Raw genomic sequence first — 25,732 nt, forward strand, 5'->3', positions numbered from 1 at the left:
TCTGCAATTTGATCGACTTTATTTTTGCAGATAATCTCCTCTAGACAATATGAGCTCTTAAAGTGGCTATGTGCACTAGCCACAGGTGAGACTACCTTTTGCATGAAACCACTTCACAAAATCCCCTCACTCTGATCATGTCCTCTGACTGCAAAGCTGCATTACCATCTGATCGCTGCACTTCACTGTGCCTATATAACCTAAATGGGCCAAAAGAGAATGATCACAAACACATGTCAGACACCGATATGAGATTCTATTGCCATTTCCATTGCACCATTATCCGAGAAAATGAATTTCAGGATGTCAGTCTAAAAAAGGTTCTAAGCATTCTAAGCAACTAATTAAAAATATATCACTAAAGACAACCTACTGGCAACTTCCACAGCAGCAATATTGTTTGCCGTTGGTATCATTACTGTGGCTTGTCAACAGCAAGGGGAAAGCTAACCAAGACGAGGAATCATTGAATCATTGTCTTGACAACTTCCAGAGAAAGGAACCTCCACCCATCATCCTCTTACCCCTCACCCCCTTTGGAATTTCCGGGGTGGGGGGGGGGGGGGGGGCAAGCACACTCCCTGGCCCCTGTTTGATTTTGGAAGATCGGGTGTCAGTGTTCTCTACAAGCACAGGTTGAACCATGAATAATGGATCTGCCAGTGGCTCGGGCCCCTGCGGGACCCATAGCCCTCACTGTGACTGGAATTACCATGGGACCCACAGGCCTCACTGTGACTGGAATTACCAATGTTCCATTATCAGCCAGTGATTGGTAGAGCCATCCCCAAGGGAAATGGGATTTGTTCCATAGAGGTTGGTCTCATATGAAGACAGTGGGTGCCCTTACAAATCCTGGTTGTTCATTTGCTTTATTTTTAGGTTTTAATTTGGTTTTTAATTGTGGGTGTTTTTGGGTGAAAGAGATGTTTGTTTGGTAAGAGAGAATATTAGATATTATATTGAGGGCCAGGCGTTTTGGTTGTTTTTTGTGGGGGTTTTCTTTGACCATTATTTCCAGCATTATCCACTGGGTTTACTGCATACAGAAAATCCTAGGACATGCTCTTTAATTGACAAGCTGTCTCCAATCAATCATTCAATGTCTGGTTGTGCGCGAGTGTTTGGTCGGTGGGGAATGCCTAAACCAGGGGAGGAGTAGCATACGGATCTTAATTGTACAAAGCATGTTACTTGGCAGAGAATACTATTTGTAAATCAGTGATTCTACACTTCACTTTGCTCAAACTGATCCCCTTCAACAGACTCAATCCCTGATCATCGGTGTTTATAAAAATGGGGAAATTAGGACAGTTAAAGGGGAGAGACTATGAATCCAACCAGAAAATATTCAAATTCACAATATCACTTGAAAAAAAAGAACGCACCAATACCCCGCTGGGACACTATTTGCAGACAATTTATTCTGCTAAACCTGCAATTCAGCATTTGATTATAAACCGAAAGAGGCTCGACAGCCATCTGAAATAAAATGTAAAAAACACATGCTGTCTTAGAAGAATGATTCTACCTTTAGTTGTAGAAGATATAGCGAAACACTCACCCTTACATAACAATCAACAAAAATATTTCACAACGTATTCTTTGTCTGTCCTTAACAATTCCTGACATTTAAACCTAGTAAAAATCCCTGCTTTAGGTCAGTTAGGATCACCACTTAATTTTAAGAATGTGAAATGTCAGAATAATAGTAGAGAGAATGATTTATATCAGCTTTTATTTCTTTCATCACATTCCCAGTGGGTCAGAAGTTTACAAACACTCAATTAGTATTTGGTAGCATTGCCTTTAATTTGTTTAGCTTTGGTCAAATGTTTCGGGTAGCCTTCCACGGGCTTCCCACAATAATTTGGGTGAATTTTTTCCCATTCCTCCTAACAGAGCTGGTGTAATTGAGTCAGGTTTGTAGGCCTCCTTGCTTGCACACACTTTTTCAGTTCTGCCCACACATTTTCTTCAGGATTGAGGCCAGGGCTTTGTGATGGCTACTTCAATACCTTGACCTTGTTGTTCTTAAGCCATTTTGCCACAACTTTGGAAGTATGCTTGGGGTCATTGTCCATTTGGAAGACCCATTTGCGACCAAGCTTTAACTTCCTGACTGATGTCTTGAGATGTTGCTTAAAAAAATCCACATAATTTCCTCCCTCATGAAGCCATCTATTTTGTGAAGTGCACCAGTCCCTCCTGCAGCAAAGCAACCCCACAACATGATGCTGCCACCTCCGTGCTTCACGGTTGGGATGGTGTTCTTCAGCTTGCAAGCCTCACCCTTTTTCCTCCAAACATAACGATGGTCATTATGGGCAAACAGTTCTATTTTTGGTTCATCCGACCAGAGGACATTTCTCCAAAAAGTACGATCTTTGTCCCCATGTGTAGTTGCAAACCGTAGTCTGGCTTTTTTAATGGCAGTTTTGGAGCAGTGGATTCTTCCTTGCTGAGAGGCCTTTCAGGTTATGTCGATATAGGACTATTTTTACTGTGGATATAGATACTTTTGCATCTTCATAAGGTCCTTTGCTGTTGTTCTGGGATTGATTTGCACTTTTTGCACCAAAGTACGTTCATCTCTAGGAGACAGAACGCGTCTCCTTTCTGAGCAGTATGTCGGCTGCGTGGTCCCATGGTGTTTATAGGTCTACAATTATTTTTCTGAGATCTTGGCTGACTTCTTTTGATTTTCCCATGTAAAGCAAAGAGGCACCGACTTAGGTAGGTCTTGAAATACATACATCCACAGGTTCAACTCCAATTGACTCAAATGATGTCAATAGCCTATCAGAAGCTTCTAAGACATGACATAATTTTCTGGAAATTTCCAAGCTGTTTAAAGGCACAGTCAACTTAGTGTATGGAAACTTCTGACCCACTGGAATTGGGATACAGTGAATTATAAGTGAAATAATCTGTCTTTAAACAATTGTTTGAAAAATGTATGTCATGCACAAAGTAGATGTCCTAACTGACTTGCCAAAAGTATAGTTTGATAACAAGCCCTTTGTGGAGTGGTTGAAAAACAAGTTTTAATGACTCCAACCTAAGTGTATGTAAACTTTCGACTTCAACTGTAAATATGATAGGCATTTTTATATTAGAAAACGTAGAGGGGGGGGGGGGGTGTAGACAACTTTCAGAACATAAGTGGCTAGCCTATAAAAATAACTTCTCCAACTCTGTTAAGAATGCAGTATTTGAAGAGGTATGCTTCCCTGCCTCCACAACACGTGTAAAAGACCAGGTACTTGGAATGATATTCTGGCACTGTTGAATAGTTTACTTCCTGTAAATACACTGCATCAGCCAGATAAACATTAACGTCTTCACCCAGGTCTCCTACAAAATATGAAGAACAGTGGATTCGTCCGTCATTATGGTGATGCAGTCAGATCTTTTGACCAGAATGAATCTGTTCTTTACATGTGTTAATGAATGCGCACATTTTGGAATTGTCAACTTTGGAGAGGGATGTCGGGGCTTTTGCAAAAGCCATATCCTCAGCATTTCCATTTGACATGTATTTCTATAGTGCTAAAATGCCTATTATTCCCATATAAAGTGACATTTTTACGTTTGTAATGTAATTTGGTGCATTAGGCTAAAGCTTAGGCTGTTGATAAGAATAATTCTGAGCAAAAATGTAATTTAAAGTAAATCCACATGGTTGGGAATTTACTTTGGACTAATTGGAAAATGTTGTCAGTTGATCGTGGTATGCACACATTACTATTATTTCACACGGTGTGAGAAGGCGGTATATCGGCCTTGAGGTCAGAACTCAAACTAACTAGATCTCAAACTGTAACTAGGCCACTCAAGAACATTCAATGTTGTTTTGGTAAGTAACTCCAGTGTACAGTGCCTTGCAAAAGTATTCATCCCCCTTGGTGTTTTTTCTATTTTGTTGCATTAGAAACTGTAATTTAAAATGGATTTTTATTTGGATTTCATGTAATGGACAAACACAAAATAGTCCAAATTGGTGAAGTGAAAAAAATAACTTGTTTAAAAAAAACATGGTGAGTGCATATGTATTCAACTCCCTTTGCTATGAAGCCCCTAAATAAGATCTGGTGAAACCAATTACCTTCAAGAGTCACATAATTAGTTAAATAAAGCTCAGCTGTGGGCAATCTCAATGTCACATGATCTCAGTATATATATACACACACACACCTGTTCTGAAAAGCCCCAGAGTCTGCAAAACCACTAAGCAAGGGGCACCACCAAGCAAGCAGCACCATGAAGACCAAGGAGCTCTCCAAACAGGTCAGGGACAAAGAAGTACAGATCAGGGTTGGGTTATAAAAAAATATCCCAAACTTTGAACATCCCACAGAGCACCATTTAAATCCATTATTAAAAAATTTAAAGAATATGGCACTACAACAAACCTGCCAAGTGAGGGCCACCCACCAAAACTCACAGACCAGGCAAGGAGGGTATTAATCAGGAGAGGCAACAAAGAGACCAAAGATAACCCCGAAGGAGCTGCAAAGCTCCACAACAGAGATTGGAGTATCTGTCCATAAGACCACTTTAAGCCGTACACTCCACAGAGCTGGGCTTTACGGAAGAGTGGCAAGAAAAAAGCTATTGCTGAAAGAATAAAATAAGCAAACACATTTGGTGTTCTCCAAAAGGCATGTGGGAGACTCCCCAAACATATGGAAGAAGGTACTCTGGTCAGATGAGACAAAAATTTAGCTTTTTGGCCATCAAGGAAAATGCTATGTTTAGCACAAACCCAATACCTCTCATCTCCCCAAGAACAACATCCCCACAGTGAAGCATGGTGGCAGCAGCATCATGCTGTCGGGATGTTTTTCATCTGCAGAAACTGGGAAACTGGTCAGAATTGAAGGAATGATGGATGGTGCTAAAAATAGGGAGATTCTTGAGGGAAACCTGTTTCAGTCTTCCAGAGATTTGAGACTGGGACGGAGGTTCACCTTCCAGCAGGACAATGACCATAAGCATACTGCTAAAGCAACACTTGAGGGTTTTAAGGGGAAACATTTAAATCTCTTGGAATGGCCTAGTCAAAACCCAGACCTCAATCCAATTGAGAATCTGTGGTATGACTTAAATTGCTGTCCACCTTACATTTACATTTACATTTAAGTCATTTAGCAGACGCTCTTATCCAGAGCGACTTACAAATTGGTGCGTTCACCTTATGACATCCAGTGGAACAGCCACTTTACAATAGTGCATCTAAATCTTTTAAGGGGGGGGTGAGAAGGATTACTTTATCCTATCCTAGGTATTCCTTAAAGAGGTGGGGTTTCAGGTGTCTCCGGAAGGTGGTGATTGACTCCGCTGTCCTGGCGTCGTGAGGGAGTTTGTTCCACCATTGGGGGCCAGAGCATTGAACAGTTTTGACTGGGCTGAGCGGGAACTCAAGGCTAAAGTTCCCGCTCAAGCACCTTGAAGGAGCTGGAGCAGTCTTTCCTTGAATGGGCAGAAATCCCAGTGGCTAGATGTACCAAGCTTATAGAGACATACCCCCAGAGACTTGCAGCTGTAGTTGCTGCACAAGGTGGCTCTACAAAGTATTGACTCTGGGAGGGGGGTGAATAGTTATGCACGCTCAAGTTCAGTTTTTTTGTCTTATTTCTTGTTAGTTTCACAAAAAAATATTTTGCATCTTCAAAGTGGTAGTTATGTTTATGTAAATCAAATTATACAACCCCCCCCCCCCCCCAAAAAAAATATATATATTTTAATTCCAGGTGGTAAGGCGACAAAATAGGAAAAATGCCAAGGGGGTGAATACTTTCACAAGCCACTGTATATTTAGCCTTGCGTTTTAAGTTATTGTCCTGCTGAAAGGTGGATTTGTCTCCCAGTGTCTGTTAGCTCTATTCCTTTTCTTTTTATCCAAAAAACTCCCTAGTCCTTGCCGATGACAAGCATACCCGTAACATGATTCAGCCACCACTGTACTTGATATGAAAAGTGGTACCTGGTGAAGTCTTGTATTTGCCCCCAAACATAATGCTTTGTATTCAGGACAGAAAGTTAATTTCTTTGCCACCGATTTTGCAGTATTACTTTAGTGCCTTATTGGAAACAGGATGCATGTTTTGGAATATTTGTATTCTCTACCGACTTTCTTTTCACTCTGTCATTTAGGTTAGTAATGTGGAGTAATTCTTAACAGCTAGTTAACAGATACTTATAATAATTTACCCTTACAATTCTGAACTGATTTCACCATATTTTAGAACTACACAACAGTGATTTAGAGAATAATATTCCCTCTCAAAATATGTCTATAGCATTCAGTAGGTTGGATTAAATCCGACATTGGTTTCTCTGAGGTACGGCTCCTGCTTGTGGTCACGCTGCTCTTTAGCAGTACCTCCATGCCTCATTCTAAATGTGCAATCTTGGAAAGGAATATCGGTTTCCTGACACCCTAGTTCATTTCAGGAGAAACATGGGAGGAGCTAAATTAGCCCAGTGTTGTACACTCACTGTGTGTCCATTGTAGCACCACTATGATAGGATGGAGGCATTCATTTACAACTAGGACATTCTTGCTTGCTATCTGTTGTTATCACTTCTATTTCATTGTCAGAGACGGCCTCGACGTCACCTGTCTACTAACCACCGGTCCTGGCAACCCATCTGTACGCACACCTGCGTCTCATCATCATCAGTCACACCTAGACTTCATTACTCCCTTGATTACTTATCCTTTATATAGCACTCTTTCATCAGGTGCTATTGTTTATGTTTCCATGGTCAGGCACTTCTCTTATTTTGTATTGCGTCGTTATTATTAAACTCACTAACTACGTTATAGGTTTCATATCGTAAATGCTTAGACATTTATTTTCAGTCTCAGCAGGTTAACGAGCGGGCAAAAATGGTCCCAAAGACATCAAGAGATTTGTAATGACATCATAGGTTTGTAATTACGTCACAGGGATCAGTTTTGCCACTGGGTATGACTGACAATTTAGCCGAACTGAACATTTTGTCTGTTACCATCATTTTATTTAACTAGGCAAGTCAGTTCAGAACAAATTCTTATTTACAATGACGGCCTACATCGGCCAAACCCGGACGACGCTGGGCCAATTTTGCGCCGCCCTATGGAACTCCCAATCACAGCCGGATGTGATACAGCCTGGATTAAGACCAGGGTGTCTGTAGTGACGCCTCTAGCAGTGAACCGCAGTGCCTTAGACCGCTGCTCCACTCGGGAGCCATGCCTTTCAAAACAATGAATGAACTAAAAACTAATATTCATATATTAAATAATATATTTGAAAAGGACCACAGTAAAACATCAGATAAAAATAATTAAATCAATGACAATTGTGGATCTTTTCAAAATTGCCAACAAAAAGACTTAGAAGTTATTGACCGTTATATCGCACCTCAAGGTTAGTAGAACATATGGTCGAAAAGTGACAAGATTATGTTTTAATAATGCTTATGCATCAAATATGGTTTCATGAGTACTCTCTCGTCTGTGTCTGTGGGACTGAGATGGGCCTCTGGGGCTTGGCGCTGGCAATTGATTTATGATGGCTTGGTGATAAAACCTACAGTCTGCATAGAAATAGTTGGTGTTTGTATACTGTGAGGTACCAGGGTTGGAGATGTTTCTGGTGTGGACGGCTGATGGGAGGAACCTCGTCTTAGAGGCCAAACCCCGGTTTATATATAATTGGAACAGTCTTCACAGTAACTGCTATCTGGCTGGGGGATACTCCTTTCTCACATACAAATCCTAACCTTTTGACCTATTCCAGACATCTGTTGTTTGTTACGTATTCAGGAGGATGTGTCTTAACTATAAAATACTGTGGCTCGGTTCTGCTCGTTGAGCTCTCGGCATCCCACTTGAGAGTGTGGGATCGACCAGCTTCATCATTGCAATAATTAATCGATATTAAATAAAGATCATTGTTTGAAGAAATGACAAAGTCTCTCTCACTTGATTAGAATATTCCACGACAAACTACTACACAACCGACACACTGACACCAACTTCTGGCTCTCATTTTTGTTATCCTGAAATGAAATGTAATACTTATTCAATTAACCCTGGATACAAAATAATATGTTCTATACAGTCTGGGCTTTAGTATGGTTACATCAAGGAGACTAAACCTCTCCAACCTCCCCTTGATCCCTCCCACTCCTCCCTTCCTGCCCTCTCCCCCTCCTCCTCCCTGCTCTCTTCCTGCCCCCTCCCCCTCCCCGCCACCTGTCATCCCCTGCCATTTTGAAACGTGACCACAACAGTCCAAAAACATCAATTGCCATTCCCATCGTCTTTTATGCCCTCCATTTTTTCTTTGCCAGCAATCTGGGAGAAGACAGCATCTATATTTCTCCTTTCAAGACAGAAGATTTGAATAGAACCACCTGTTGTGCTGAGCAGTTGGAGGCACATTAAACATCTGTGACATGTTGCCTCTAAATATGCAGTTGGCTCAGACACGATTAGAAGACTGGGCAGCCCATAAAGTGAGACTTGTGCTACTGGGGAGGCGTGTGGTGTTGGAACAGCGTAGGGCTGGTTAGCGCAGCACAGCGAGGGTGCCTTGGAGAGGCTTCAGTGCACCAGAGACATTGTCACTGAGAAGCCACAAGGAAAAGCACAGGAGGCCCAGCCTTAATAAACACACTATCAAACTGTGTCACCCAATGGAAGGGAGGGACTTTAGGGAACACATCACTCAAAATACTTCCTCAAATGCACTGGTAAAACAGAGCATAGTAAGACTGATATTGACAGCAACATAACTTGTGTAACTCATCCCTATAAGCAAAATATGCTAAAAATATGTGTTTTTGGTTGTCTTGTGGTCACTGGAATACATGTGGTAAAATAATATTTTAAGCAGTATCAGGCAGCAAGCCGGGGAGTGGTAAAATACCATGTTAAAGAGTATTTCATTGTCCTTTTGCAGCTGTTTGATTGTTAAGACTGAATTTAACTGTGAGTTATGAATCCACAAGCATCCCACATCAACAAACTGATTATAGCCCTGTCTGTTACAATGAGAGCTTGGAGAGACAAAATGGATAGCTTCAAAGGCTGCAATATTAACTCTAAAAGAGACACGCCATTATCTGTCCCCTCTGAAAGGGGAAACGTCAACTATAGAGGTGAATGGTTCCATTCTGGTCAAGCGGTCACTCACTCAGGTAAAACCTAGGGTGAAACTGACATAAGAACGAAGGTCAGACCATTTAAATTGAACTGCCAGGTGTCCTTTATCAATGAGAGCTGTTGGAGCCTTGAGTATAATGAGCTGTTTATCTGCGTATTACAGACCACCTTGTAAAATAAATCAGCTGTCGTAAACAACGCACCAAACCACTGTTACACTGCACCTTGCAAGATAAGAAGTGGAGTTTAATTAGGAGTTCATCTTCACAAGTAGAATGATGTATTATTTCATTGCCTTGTAAAATAGCAACCCAACCCGTTATGGGCAGAGCCATATTCCACTCATTCAAATGTCATTTTCTTTTCCTTGTTCAAGATGTTTGAGTTGATTGCGGTGCAAAAGATCAAACTTAAAATCAGAATATCAATTTAGTAGGGAAACGTGAGGAAATTTAGGTAATTGAAGAAACTTATGAAGGACCACGAAAAGTGCAAAGTAATAAGGAAAGTAATTATCGAGTAGCAAATAACAGAAACAATTAAAACTATTAACTTTTAAAAGTTTAAAATGTAGTTTGAAGACCATAACAGTATTCCCGTTCTAAAAGAGTGTGGGGGATATTTTGAAAAATCAAATAGAAAAATAGTAATTTTCTTTAAAAAAATCATTCATACTCAATCTATACAGGGTTACTAGAGGACATGACTGCACTGCGGGCATTAAGACACAATCAAGTATTGTACAAAAGGCAGTGTGTTTTCTAAAACATCTCACTTTACCCTCTTTTCCATAACGTCTTATATTTTCTTCACACTTATAAGGCAAGTGCTACTTTTCGTGTTACCTTTAATGGTTAATTCAGCTGATGAAACATTAAGGTGTGACATCCCACACTGCCCACCATGAAAGCTCACAGATGGAAAACCTGTAAACCATGGGCAGTCCACATCTCATAAATATAGTACTCAGGCAACTGTTTGCTATTGCTTGTGACATGCTTCCCTCTCCATTTAAGGTCATCCAATAAAGAAATACCACGTCTTTACTTTCACCAGAGGCATGCGTCTTCATGTACTGTTAACTGTGGTACACTACTGGGGCGGCAGATAGCCTGGCGGGTGAGAGCGTTAGGCCAGTAACCAGAAGGTTGCTGGATCGAATCCCGGAGCTAACAAGGTAAAAATCTGTCGTTCTGCCCCTGAGCAGAGCAGTTAACCCACTGTTTCCCGTGCGCCATCAATGTCGATTAAGGCAGCCCCCCACACCTCTCTGATTCAGAGGGGTTGGGTTAAATGTGGAAGACACATTTCAGTTGAATGCATTCAGTTGTACAACTGACTAGGTATCCCACTATAGGGATGTGTCATTTGACATTAGGTCCCAAAATGGCACCCTTTTTCCTATACAGTACACTACTTTGACAGGAGCCCCATGGGCTCTGGAGCCTATGTATACTACTGTCCAACTTCATCATCAGTCAACCAGAACCCCATCACTAGAAGCCAACTGTCTGACCTCGACTACATCAGTCAACCAGAACCCCATCACGAGAAGCCGACTGTCTGACCTCGACTTCATCAGTCAACCAGAACCCCATCACGAGAAGCAGACTGTCTGACCTCGACTTCATCAGTCAACCAGAACCCCATCACTAGAAAACAATGTTGACTATGCAAATCGATCCATATCAGAATGGCATCACTCTGAGTGAAAACTGGAAAAGAGAAGAGGAAATATAGAAAAGAAAGGAGGACCGCAGCGATTAATGTCTCTCTCTGCCAAATCCACTCGTTCTGTGTGTTCCAATCAGAGTGGAAGAGACTTCGAACTGGGACATATCACAATCCCAGCTCAGTAGTGTTGTGTCTCATGGGTATTAACTTACAAAGCCCATTATGCTAGAGAAACAAAGAAGCGCACGCAGAATGACAGAAAACTCTGCAAATCCAGGCAGAGGGCTTAATCTCCCAAAGATATGCATCATCAGAACAAATCCCAACGTGTCCCCAGATTAAATTAATGTGTGCATGTGGCTGTGCACCATGAAAAACAGATGTGCCATTGTCATATCATAACTTCTTTACACAGATATGGCAGATTCAGCAGTGAACACAGAAATGCTGACGCGCACACATACACACAAAATGTGAAACACCGGATGCATATAAATGCATGTTTACATTAGCAATAGGGTGCTTAAGCATAAACTCAAAACACACCCACATATTATCATGCATGTACACAGAAATACCATTAACAATGCCATAATCGTGCATAACTACACAAGGACTTTTACTACAACACACATTAACACCCCACGATAAGACAACATCATCTTGGTCATGATGCAAGTCTAGCTGCAGATAGGAAGCAAGGAAGTAAACGTCTCTGTTAAAATGTTTGAAATTTGGCCGCAATCTCCTTCACACCCACCTAGTGTGCGTCCCACATTTTGCACCCTATTCCAGGTAGTGCACTACTTTTGACCAGGGCCCATATGACTCTGGTCAAAAGTAGTGCACTATATTAGGTGGTAAGGTATCATTTGGGAGGCAGGCCTAGTCAACACCTCTCTGTTTGGAGAGAATATCCGCAGCCCACCAGAGGCAGGCCTTTTCAAAGCTATGTTGCTCTGAGTTGGTTCCTAACCTTGTTCACTGTCACTCAGATGATCTAGTTTACTTAGCTGCCTTCCAGATATCCAGAACAGAAGCACTCTGGCTGACCACAGTGAGTGGGGAGAGAAACACATGCACACTCAATTTTAATTCAATTTAAGGGGCTTTATTGGCATGGGAAACATGTTTACATTGCCAAAGCAAGTGAAATAAATGATAAAACAATTGACAGTAAACATTACACAGTTAAAAGAATAAAGACATTTCAAATGTGATATTGTCTATATACAGTGTTGTGCAAATTATGTGCAAATAGTTCAAGTACAAAAGGGAAAATAAATAAAACATACACTCTCTCTCCATCTTTTGCACACACACACATCTCATTCTCTCTCATACCCACCCACACACAGCGTTTTTATACTAGTGCATGAACTACTGTAAATATAATACCTGTGACCATCTAATGTTGAAGTGAGCAAATTCCTGTGCTGTCCATCTTGATTAGACATTTTTAAATTCTATTTCAATAGAGATTGCTCTCTTTCTCTCCTGTTGTTAACTTATAGCACATCACGACACATACACTGGAAATCCATTCGTTATTTTGTTTTATAAAATCCTCATTGAGGCACATTGTTATGCGCCTACACTTGGCGTTTTTTTAAATTTTAAAAGAAAATGTCGCCTGAGAACACTGAGAAAATCGTATTGTCAGGTTGTAAGACCTTGAGGTAACACTGAGAAAATCATATTGTCAGGTTGTAAGACCTTGAGGTAACACTGAATGTCTGTCTGCTGTGAGATGAAAAAACATTGGCCAAAGTATCACAAGCTGTGCTTTCTTTTCCAAAAGACTTCTGAGATTGAGTCCAGAGCAGAAGTCCTCACCCGAAGGCACACATTGTGCTGTAGTCTAAGCCTCCATATGTCAAGACCATGTCTATATACGACAGCTTAACGATGGTCAGAGCTGGCCAGACCCTGGGCAGGGTAAATGTTGCAGGAGACAAAGAAAACTCTTTTAGAGACAGAAAGAGATGGAGGGAAACAGGGGAAAGAGAGAGTGAAAGAGAGACAGAAACAGAGACGACCAAAGGGGCTGTCTAAAGAGCTGATCTACAGTATACAGTAAAGCTGTACAAAAGACTATTTCTAGCCTGAAAGATGGAAAAAAAATCCCTGTATCTGTCGAGTTGGTCAACCGCACAGGGCTCCAACATTGCACAGTGCAATGTTATAGACGCAATCAATTGGCTAGTACTCCAGAATTCCCTCAATTGAGATGAGGGATGAGTAATCATTTGGATGAAGGATGCAGGTGATTGGATGGGGAAATGTAGGCTGGGTACGTTGAGGAAAGGGATGCTGTTTTCTTTAATGTGGCAGTCAGCAATAAAGATCCTCCCCGCCCTGGTTTCGGTAAAAAGCTGAGGGATGGGGCTTGAGCAATGTAACCACTCAAATTCATAGAGAGAGTGCTATGGATACAAGGACTGACATCCATGATATCAAAATTATAGTTTTAAATGTGTTTTTGAAGCTGTGTTTGTTTACAAAAAAAGGTATATTTGGCTTCTGATGGGGTAGGACAGCTACACTGAGTTCGTGAGACATTTATAAGTTATATTCTTCAATAATCAATGGGTACTGTACATATTCATTTATATGTCCCAAAATGTGGCAACTGCTGATTGCCCCTTTAAATTCAAATATTATTACGAAGCTTTGTGAAATGATGGTTTCCATTTTGTATGTTTTTCTTTAGATTGGCAGCCCACATGTACTACAATAATATACATTTAAAAATATGGAACAAAAAAACATGTTGAGAACTGAATATGAATTGATATGAGTTTGAATATTGTGCCTGTAACCCCCAAACAAAAAAATGGCAAGCAAAATAAAAAGTTGATGTAAAAAAAAAAAAGGATGAGTAATGATTCAATACCATCTGTGATCAGTGTGAGCAGTTGACCAATACTATCGGTTATCCGTGTGAGCAGTCGACCAATACTATCGGTTATCCGTGTGAGCGGTCGACCAATACTATCGGTTATCCGTGTGAGCGGTCGACCAATACTATCGGTTATCCGTGTGAGCTGTCGACCAATACTATCGGTTATCCGTGTGAGCTGTCGACCAATACTATCGGTTATCCGTGTGAGCGGTCGACCAATACTATCGGTTATCCGTGTGAGCGGTCGACCAATACTATCGGTTATCCGTGTGAGCGGTCGACCAATACTATCGGTTATCCGTGTGAGCGGTCGACCAATACTATCGGTTATCCGTGTGAGCGGTCGACCAATACTATCGGTTATCCGTGTGAGCGGTCGACCAATACTATCGGTTATCCGTGTGAGCGGTCGACCAATACTATCGGTTATCCGTGTGAGCGGTCGACCAATACTATCGGTTATCCGTGTGAGCGGTCGACCAATACTATCGGTTATCCGTGTGAGCGGTCGACCAATACTATCGGTTATCCGTGTCAGCGGTCGACCAATACTATCGGTTATCCGTGTGAGCGGTCGACCAATACTATCAGTTATCCGTGTGAGCGGTCGACCAATACTATCGGTTATCCATGTGAGCTGTCGACCAATATTATAGCTTATCCGTGTGAGCTGTCGACCAATACTATCGTTTATCCGTGTGAGCTGTCGACCAATACTATCGTTTATCCGTCTGAGCTGTCGACCAATACTATCGGTTATCCGTGTGAGCGGTCGACCAATACTATCGGTTATCCGTGTGAGCTGTCGACCAATATTATAGGTTATCCGTGTGAGCGGTCGACCAATACTATCGTTTATCCGTGTGAGCGGTCGACCAATACTATCGGTTATCCGTGTGAGCGGTTGACCAATACTATCGGTTATCCGTGTGAGCGGTCGACCAATACTATCGGTTATCCGTGTGAGCGGTCGACCAATACTATCGGTTATCCGTGTGAGCGGTCGACCAATACTATCGGTTATCCGTCTGAGCTGTCGACCAATATTATAGGTTATCCGTGTGAGCTGTCGACCAATACTATCGTTTATCCGTGTGAGCTGTCGACCAATACTATCGGTTATCCGTGTGAGCGGTCGACCAATACTATCGGTTATCCGTGTGAGCGGTCGACCAATACTATCGGTTATCCGTCTGAGCTGACGACCAATATTATAGGTTATCCGTGTGAGCTGTCGACCAATACTATCGTTTATCCGTGTGAGCTGTCGACCAATACTATCGGTTATCCGTGTGAGCGGTCGACCAATACTATCGGTTATCCGTGTGAGCGGTCGACTTGTAGTGATGGGAAGTTCGGCTCTTTTTTCTGACTCATTCAGTCAAAAGAACAAATATTTCAACAAATTTCCTTCATTTATTTCAGTAATGTCCAGAGCACCCTACCGGAGAACGATGAAAAAAAAAAAGATTCTACAAGCCTCTCATTCACCATAGGGGCCTTATTGGAGCTGTGTATTGTAACTGAGACTTATAAAAGTGTGCTTCAAACAATGTTATTTTGTGATTGCTAAGCATACAAATAAGATATGTTGTTAATTTGAAACAAGGTCTAGTTGCCAATCTCTTAGTTGTGGCTGCAACCAGACCAGATTGTGAACGACTCTTGGCGTAATGATTGACTGCCGCGAGGGAGAGATTAGCATAGTATTGTTCGCAAACTGCAGCATCCCCCAATGTTTAGGTATGTTTTGAAAGTTTCAGAATGTTTAGGTATTTTTTGAAAGTTTCAGGATGTTAAGGTATGTTTTGGTTCTACAAAGCTCTGTCCATCAATTGCATTCAATAATCTAATCAAATCAATTGACCAATATTGGCCACATACACATGGTTAGCAGATGTTAATGCGAGTGTAGAGAAATGCTTGTGCTTCTAGTTCCGACAGTGCAGTAATATCTAACAAGTAATCTAACAATTCCACAACAACTACCTAATACACACAAATCTAAACGGATGGAATAATATGTACATATAAATATATGGATGAGCGATGACCGAGCGGCATAGGCAAGATGCAATAGATGGTATAAAATACAGTATATACATATGAAATGAATAATGTAAGGCATGTAAACATTATTAAAGTGGCATTATTTAAAGTGACTAGTGATCCATTTATTAAAGTGGCCAATGATTCGAGTCTATGTGGGCAGCAGGCGCTCTGTGTTAGGGATGGCTGTTTAACAGTCTGATGGGCTTGAGATAGAAGCTGTTTTTCAGTCTCTTGGTCCCAGCTTTGCCTCACCTGTACTGACCTCGCCTTCTGGATGGTAGCGGGGTGAACAGGCAGTAGCTTGGGTGGTTGATGTCCTTGATGATGTTTTTGGCTACTATTATATTTACAGGTAGTTTGTTTGCCCCCGGTGATGCGGCAGTTGCCGTACCAAGCGGTGATACAGCCCGACAGGATGCTCTCAGCTGTGCACCTGTAAAAGTTTGTGAGGGTTTTAGTTGACACATTTCTTCAGCCTCCTGGGGTTGAAGAGATGCTTTTGCGCCTTCTTCACCACACTGTCTGTGTGGGTGGACCATTTCTGTTTGTCCGTGATGTGTATGCCGAGGAACTTAAAACTTTACACCTTCTCCACTGCTGTCACGTCAATTTGGATAGGGGGGTGCTCCCTCTGCTGTTTCCTGACGTCCACGAGCATCTCCTTTGTTTTGTTGACATTGAGTGGGAGGTTGTTTTCCTGACGCCACACTCAGAGTACCCTCACCTCCTCCCTGTAGGCTGTCTCATCGTTGTTGGTAATCAAGCCCACAACGGTTTTGTCGTCTGCAAACTTGATGATTGAGTTGGAGGCGTGCATGGGCAAGCAGTCATGGGTGAACAGGGAGTACAGGAGGGGGCTGAGCACGCACCCTTGCATTTATGAATTGCATTTATTCTTGCACCATGCGAACATGTATTTTTATTCTCAATGCTGCCTGCAGAGTGATATTTTCTGCACGCACATTAGGGCTGGGCGATATGGCCAAAAGATCATAGCACGGTATTTTTTCAACTTTTGACAGTGTGACAGTATTATATGTTTTTGATTAATAAAAGTTCTAAATTTGCTTAAGGAGTAGTGGTGGCAACACATACATTCTAAGTTATTTTAATGGGTCTTTCTAAAAATGGGTCTTTCTAAAAAAAATAAAGTATATATTTTCATATATACACACTGCTCTTGCTAGTATCGCTGCTCTTTACTAAACTTTACGTATCGGCCTCAAGGCCTTCGTCAGATCTTTGAGGCCGATATGTAAAGCTTAAGAGAGAGCCTTGACACTAGAAAAAGCAGTGTGCAGGTTTCTTCTTATCTTATTCAACTGTTACCATGCACCTGCAACAAAGATAGCTCAGATGTGTGACAGCCTTTTGAATACAGTGATGTTTGACATGACAACAAATGAAAATGCCAAAGATGAGTGATTTTGACAGGTTAGGAACCAAAGTGTTGGTCAGTGTTTCCTACGGGACCCTAATCTTTGGCTACATTCAAAGTTATCTTTGCTACCTCATGTAGCTAACATATTCATGCTTCGCCTATTCCTCTTTGATTTAGAAGATACTGTTGTACAAACACGCTGATTTAAGCCTACAACATCACTGGTAGCTACGTTTGCTCTGACTCCGTACAAATTTTAGCTAGCTAGACAGCTAACTAGTGATTAGCAGCTAACATGATTTAGCCACAACTTGCTAAGAAAAGACAAACTAGCAGTTTGCAGATATAAGAAAGCTTGTGCATTTACAATAGAAACAAAGAGGAAACAGCATTGTTAACAACATTGTTGCATGACCATGTAGACTGAACGCAAGTGTCTATTGGTTGAGCAACAAATGTGCTCACTCCTTCAGTGACGGGGCGGTGCCAGGTCTGTGTGGAAAGCGGCACGAAGAGAGAGAGAGCGGAGAGGGATGACAAGTAGAGGATTGAACTATAAAAATGGACGTTACACACAGCGTATCATATTTAAACCAAACATTCAAATACCGTTATAGAAGATAAAGTAAAATCTCAAACCGGTTCGTGCATCAATATCGGTATATAGTAAAATACAGTATATCGCCCAGCCCTAACGCACATGATAGACTGTTTGTCGGAGCACGCCTCTGGAGCAGCTGAGCCGGGGGAGCGCGTATTCAATCCTGCTGAAGAATTCATTGCGGCCAGCAGGTCAAACAAACGACTAAAATGAATAAGTCACTCTAAAAAAAAAAAAATTCAAAAACAACAAATCATTTGCGAACTGCACAGCACTATTGACTTGCCATCTTTAGGTGGTGTGATGGAGTCTGTTAGTTGGGCATTGATGGATTCTTATCTGTAATCTGTGATAAGAGTCATTGGTCATGTAGGATGCGGTCAGCAGGAACAATCAAGTAAATTCATGATATTATATTATAGACTCAGAAGGAGAAATACATTGCCTTGCTGAAGAAAAACGGTACCATGCCAGACAAGAAGAAACACCATGAGATCTAGGTTCTGGTGTGTAGCGTTCTAGGCTGAGACAACCCCAGCAATTCTCGCAAGGTTTTTTATATATCTTAGAAACTTCAGGAGTCCATCTCCATCTTCTTCTTTACCACACAGTGCACACACCATGACTCCTGTCTATGCCTCTAAAAACTCTGAATTATGGTAATGCTATTCAGACTTTCTGCTGCATCTGCGTCACAAGCAGTGCCGTAGCGGTCAGGCCAGAGAGCACTGGAGTTGGAGCTGGAGGCCATTATTTGGCCAGCAGTCTCCAGAGGTAAGCAGAGGCCAAGGCAGCCGTGACTCTCACAGCACCAGGCTAGCATAGGCACAAGGCTCTGGCCTTAGTACCAGATGATTACCAGCCTAACAGCAGGCCTCCTACTTTATCTAGCCACTTTACCAATTTCCAAAGGAACTTATGGATGTAGGTGTGTATGGAGAGGGGGAGATAGTGTGGGGGTGGTAGCAGCGTGTGTGTGGAGAGGGGGAAACAGTGTGTACCAGGTGGAACTATGAACCCACCACTACCATCCCAGATAGTGCCACTAATGCATTATTCAGAAGCTTCAAATGTGAAACTTTGGGCAGTTTTGTCCCAGGGGCTTTTCTATCTTATAAAACTATCGTACTACCACTGGTAACAGCTAGCAAACATGTGATTTATATGGGCAGTGGGACTCTCTAATCAATACATGGCTCTAAGGAAGTGTGATACAGTTTACTAATTTTACAAAATGTGTACCATCACTGAGCATTATTTGGTGTAAACTCACAATATTTAGGGAATGATTTTTATGTGCCTGAATCCAGACAGTAGGATACAAATAAATCAATGGAACTTGTGATTACTTTCATCAGTAAAGCAAACAGACTTTTGATTTATTTACCTAACCTGAAAATAAATAGGCTATTCATATCGAACATATATCAAATGTATTTATAAAGCCCTTTTTACATCAGCAGATGTCACAAAGTGCTATACAGAAACTCAGCCTAAAACCCCAAAACAGCAAGCAACGCAGATGTAGAAGCTGTTATTTACCATATACTGACTTTTTATGACACCTAGATACCGGAAAGCACCTTTATCCTTATCCTCCTTTATCATTAACAGTTACAGATGGAAATAGCAGTAAAGTGAGACAAGCAAATCATCAATGTTCAGTCTTTTGCTCTGTGACAAAGGCCAAATGTCCTCCACAAAAGCTAAATTGCCAAGGAAACACTGAGCCTGGTGATAATCATAGGAAATGAATGACATCCTACTATGACAAAAAATAAAACGCAAAATCATGGTATTTTGTTGATGCTTTCAACATCATTATAGCACTTACGAGCATTGGCCGAATGCCAAGGCACTTCAGAGAGATTCACAGAATCTTGGTAAAATGCTCTAAATGCTACTAGTGAATTTTACGTTTGCACCATTACATTACTACATTACAATTATGTTATGACTGAAAATTCAGCACGTTGTAAAAACTATGGGGGGTATCAATGTAAATTGAGTATGACCAATTATGTGTTTTATTTGTTTATATGTCAATGGAAATTAAATAAATGTTTTTTTTTTAGACTTGAAAATGTTGATTTCAAAACACACATTTGAGGAATCACCCACAAGTTATAGAAAATGTTAACTTGAACAACCGCAAGTAGGGGCGTACTGCTGGAAACCATTTCAAGTTCCGGATCATACAGTACACTGCACAGTATCAGTTGAAACGGTTTTGTAGCCAAACTGACCTCCTTGCACCTGAGTCACTTTAAAGAAATACACTGAGTCCCATCACCAAATCTAATTTTAGGGACACTCATTGTTAATGATCACTTTCAGTCTGCCTCTGTGTTGCCAAGTCCTTTAGGCAACACCAGATGAGAACAGATCTTAAACCATCTTCTATCCACAGTAAATAAAAGAACATTGAAAACTTATTAAACCATCTTGGAACACAGAAAATGCCATTGAAATAGACTATTGCCCAGTTTCAAATCGAACCCTCACCTCTACACCCAAAGCACTTATGTAGATTTGAAAGTATTGGATAGATGTAGGCTAGCTAATAATAATGTAGCTCCGTTTTGGTCTTCGATTTGCTAGGGCTAAAATACATTGTCTTCACCATATTGTTTTGCCTATCCAATCCTTCTAGATCAAGTACCTAGAGGCCTGGCGGGCTATAGGGATTTGGTTAAAAGGTTATGGTTACGTTTAAGGTTCTGGGTTATTTGTTGGCATGTCAGTCACGTCCCTTTTAGTCACACCCCATCTGTGTCAGTTTCCGCCAAACAACCCAGAAGAGATAGTCACCACAACCTCCTGGCAGACGAGCCTGGTTCCTGGGGCAGCAGGTGTTCGACTGTAACCCGGAGAGCGTGAATGAGCCACCCACCCACCCCCTGGTCCCGGGCCAAAGACACAGGAGCAGGTGTGGAGCAGAGTGGAGCACTGCAGATGAACTAAGGAACACACGGAGCCCAGATCAATTAAACAGCCTAATAGTCCGGGATTCATAAAGCCTCTCTAGTTTGTAACCCCTATTTGTCATCTTTACAACCCCTTCCTTCCATCCATCTCCCCCTCCTCCCTCGGCTGAGGTTTATACCCAGGATCGGTAAACAGAAATCAATGACCCAAAACGATGGACTGCTTCATATTAACGATTTATCGGAGGGTTGGGGGGTACCTAGAATTGGCTAAGAGGTTGCCCCAAGAGCCCCCTGATATGCATTCAGTGGAGGTTCACATATCACCATAAATCCATAATGTATTCAGTTGGGAGATCTGGGTTACTAGCGCATAAACCCTTTAATGTACATACTGCTTACAACAGACCTGGTCTATATGAGATTATAAACTGAGTGGTTTGAGTCCTGAATGCTGATTGGCTAAAAGCTGTGGTATATCAGACAATATGCCATGGGTATGAAAAAACATTTATTTTTACTACTCTAATTATGTTTGTAACCAGTTTATAATAGCAATAAGGCACCTCGTGTTTGTGATATATGGCTAATATACCACGGCTAAGGGCTGTATCCAGGCACTCCGTGTTGCATCTTGCGTAAGAACACCCCTTAGCTGTGGTATATTACCCATATACCACACCCCTTCGTGCCTTATTGCTTAAATATACCACGGCTGTCAGCATTCAGGCCTCGATCCACCCAGTTTATAATGTCTGATATACCTTATTGGTTAAATATGAGCATGACCAGGTTTAATAGATGTCATAGACAACATTCATTTGGGAGCCTATGGCTCTAATAGACACAAATGTTCCACCCTCGTCCTATAGTGTTACCGTGGGGAATGTCTAAAATTGATGCTCCGCCAAGGTCAATATGGGTTCAAGCACAATCCCAGGCGGCTTTCAGAGTCTGCTAATTCTTGTTGTGGATCACAATCCTAATTGGATAATTACACTCATTGATTGGATGGTGAAAGAAAGAGGCCCTCCCCTCTCGCTCGGTTTCCCCAACCTATTAGATTAGAGTCTAGTAGTGAGAACTAGCAACCTCCCAAAACTCTCAAGAATTTAACTTGGACACTTCTGACCTCCAGCAAGGTCAGACAGCAATAACCAGGTGTAAAAAGTACACAGGCTAGCCAACCCCCCTGGTCACAAATCAGATTTATTGGGAGTAGGCAATATTTTTTTCTGATCCTCCCCCTTGGTAGTAGACTGTATTCATTCTGGTCTATATTAACAGTATTGCACTTTTCATGTAGCCTACTTTTGGCCAGCTAATATCTTAACCACCGATCAAGAAACGTTATGGACTAAATGTTCAAATCCTGTTGCTGCAGGATCATTTTGCTGTGACAATATAGGTTAGGTTTTTAATTAAAAACAAAAAATATATATATTTTTGGATACATCTGTCATCTACCCGAAGGAAAATGCAAAACATTGCGAATTAGGTTAAACCCATCATCAGTCTGAATGACCAACTCTAGAGGGGTTGAGACCAGACCTCTCCTTAGAATGCAGTACTTTTCCGAAGGATATGCAAGCACATTCATGGAACAATGGAATACAGATTATCAAAGGATTCAATCACTGACTTATTGATTTCTAACTATCTGGAGTTATACAGCATAAGTTTGGCATAATGTACACTTGGCAAAAGAAAGGCAAAAATGTAATATGAATGTATAAAGAAAGGTATGACTGAATATGCCCACATAAAACCTCATCTAATGTATGCCATATAAGAGCCATATGATACAACCTAACTATTAAAAATTGTTGTCACCGATTTGGGTGAAATGTCCAACAAAGAACCTCAGAAGGCAAATAACTGGAGATGGAACATTTCATGTGTAAAACAGCACATCACATTATACCTGGAGGTATTGATGATGATAATAATAAATACAAAAATATTATTATTATTAGTAGTGGTAGTAGTAGTATTAACAACTAATTGAGCCTTAAAACGTGAAGTGAATATGCCGCTTTGACAGGTAGCCTTGATGTGGACATGCAATGTTCAGCCTAACGCACACGTCCAACTTCCATGCACACAGGAGTCTGCGCATCAAGTGTCAACTCCAGTCGTTTTCAGAATGTGTGAAACTCGCCTCCTCCCAACAATGCCAATTCATTATAATTTCTAAAGAATATCCCATATGCAGTGAACTGACAGTCGCTATACAGTGTTTTATTTCGTTCTCTCCCTTTACCTATCGTTGCGCAAATAAAACAAAATGTGCAGTGCGTGTCCCATTGAGTCCATCTGCATCGATTACATTGGGTTTGCAGTCAAAATAGTATCGATCTATTCAATAATCGAATGCATAGGCTACTGCAAGACGCGGCTACTATACTATAGTGATGCGTTTTCAATAGCCTACCTCAATTCCTTCATAAGTAGCCTGGCATTTTAAGTTTTTTCTTTTTATTAGACTTCAATTCCCTGAACTCAGTGACCAATAATAGATCTCCAGACCAAATACACATATTGCGCAACCCAGTATGCCTTTCTTTTTTAATTCATATCATTTAAAATATCTTCTGACATAATTAGATTTAAAACAAGCTGCAAACAAGTTCACTGTGAACCGATGATCTACATAATGCACGAGATGGACAGAACATTGCGTACGGTCAATAGTTATTTCACTTGAGATATCTATCCGCCTTCATCAGTGTAGTGATGCAAAATGGCAACAAGTTCGATCTTCGATTTAGCCTAATTGCATCGTTAATCGCCCATCACTAATGAGAGCATATCCATGAGAACTGGCAAGGCATTCTCCCGTCGGTTGCCATACAAAACTCTCCAGTTTTCAATTCTATTTCCTCTCATTTCCCCTGAACTACGATATTGAAGAGGGAAACGAGCGCGGAAAGAAGTCGCTCATACAACCGGTTTATACATGTCCAAATAAATGCAAAAGTAGGCGAAACAATATGCTCGTACCTTTTTACGTGGGAGAATGTCAAAGACTCGGGTAGCAAGTTGGAGAGACTGGTCCTGTCTATCGTTTTTTCCCCAAATGTATGATCCTCTATGAGCAGCAGCAGCAGAAGCAGCAACGGCGGCGGACAGTCTGAAGCGCAGCTACACTCATCCACCCTGCCACCACGCTTTTATTGGAGTCTTCTTTTTGACAGGACAGAAACACACTGCATGGAAAGCCCCTTGTGGTGATGGGGAGAATGTATAAATGAAAGAGAGGGAGAGAGCGTTGAGAGTAGAGAGATTAAGCCTTGCTGCATTATATAAACCATTCACCCCCTTTTTTCACAACTGCCACCAGTTTGGAGCTAAAACATTTACAACAAAGACATATTGACCTAGTAAAATAAATAGTGTAAAATATATATATATATATTTTTTTTTTTACACTATTTATTTTACTAGGTCAATATATGTATTTGTTGTAAATGTTCAGGAAGTATTTAGACCCCTTGACTTTATGTTACAGCCTTATTCTAAAATGGATTCAATTATTTTTTCCCCTCATCAATCTACACACAATGGCAAAGCAAACACACACACACACTTTTATTGTATTAAAAATAAAACAAATATCAAATTGAAATAACTATTCAGACCCTTTACTAAGTACTTTGTTGAAGCACCTTTGGCAGTGATTACAGCCTTGAGTCTTCTTGGGTATGAAGCTACAAGCTTGGCACACCTGAATTTGGGTTTCTTCTCTGCAGATCCTCTTAAGCTCTGTCTGGTTGGATGGGGAGAGTCCCTGCACAGCTATTTTCAGGTCTCTCCTGAGATGTTCGATTGGGTTTAAGTTCGGGCTCTGGCTGGGCCACTCAAGGACATTCAGAGACTCATCCCAAAGCCACTCCTGCATTGTCTTGGCTGTGTGCTTAGGGTCTTTGTTCTGTTGGAAGGTGAACCTTCGTGCCAGTCTGAGGTTCCGAGCACTCTGGAGCAGGCTTTCATCAAAGATCTCTCTGTACTTTGCTTTATTCAACTTTCTTGCGATCCTGACTAGTCTCCCAGTCTCTGCCGCCGAAAAACATCCCCACAGCATGATGCTGCCACCACCAAGCTTCATCGTAGGGATGGTGCCAGGTTTCCTCCAGATGTGACGCTTGGCATTCAGGCCAAAGAGTTCCATCTTGGTAGGGCGGGCTGTCATGCGCCTTTTACTGAGGAGTGGCTTTCGTCTAGCCACTACCATAATGGCCTGATTGGTAGAGTGCTGCAGAGATGGTTGTCCTTCTGGAAGGTTCTCCCATCTCCACAGAGGAACTCTGGAGCTCTGTCAGATTAACCTTCGGGTTCTTGGTCACCTCCCTGACTAAGGCCCTTCTCCCCCGATTGCTCAGTTTGGCCTGGCGGCCAGATCTAGGAGGAGTTTTGGTCATTCCAAACATCTTCCATTTAAGAATGATAGAGGCCACTGTGTTCTTAGAAAACTTCAATGCTGCATACATTTTTTGGTACCCTTCCCCAGATCTGTGCTTCGACACAATCCTGTCTCAGAGCTCTACGGAAAATTCCTTTGACCTCATGGCTTGGTTTTTGCTCTGACATGCACTGTCAACTGTGGGACCTTACATAGACAGGTGTGTGTCTATCCAAATCATGTCCAATCAATTGAATTTACAACAGGTCAACTTCAATCAAGTTGTAGAAACATCAAGGATGATCAATGGAAAGAGGATGCACCTGAGCTCAACTTTGAGTCTCATTGCAAAGGGTCTAAATACTTATGTAAATAAGGTATCGGTTTTAATTTTTTTATACATTTGCAAAGATTTCTAAAAAACTTTTTTTGCTACGTCATTATTGAATATTGTGTGATTGATTGATTGATTAATTCATTTGAAAATAATGCTGTAATGTAACAAAATGTTGGTAAAGCCAACGGGTCTGAATACTTTCCGAATGCACTGTATAAAGGATTTTTTTTTTCAAATGAAAAGATGCAACGTAACAATTTAAAATATTTTACTGTTACAATTCATATAAA

At 41.3% G+C, this 25,732-nt stretch overlaps 1 long non-coding RNA gene across 1 annotated transcript in view; it reads right to left on the reverse strand.

The window, feature by feature from the left end:
• The window catches only part of LOC135561888 (uncharacterized), a 114,625-nt gene extending 90,744 nt beyond the window's left edge, over positions 1-23,881 (reverse strand). Inside the window, exon 1 of the long non-coding RNA XR_010459744.1 lies at positions 23,707-23,881. This is a non-coding gene — a long non-coding RNA (uncharacterized LOC135561888). The remainder of the gene's footprint in view (positions 1-23,706) is intronic.
• Between the last annotated feature and the right edge of the window lie 1,851 nt (positions 23,882-25,732).

The sequence above is a fragment of the Oncorhynchus nerka genome, linkage group LG2 (assembly GCF_034236695.1).
Source record: "Oncorhynchus nerka isolate Pitt River linkage group LG2, Oner_Uvic_2.0, whole genome shotgun sequence".
NCBI lineage: Eukaryota > Metazoa > Chordata > Actinopteri > Salmoniformes > Salmonidae > Oncorhynchus > Oncorhynchus nerka.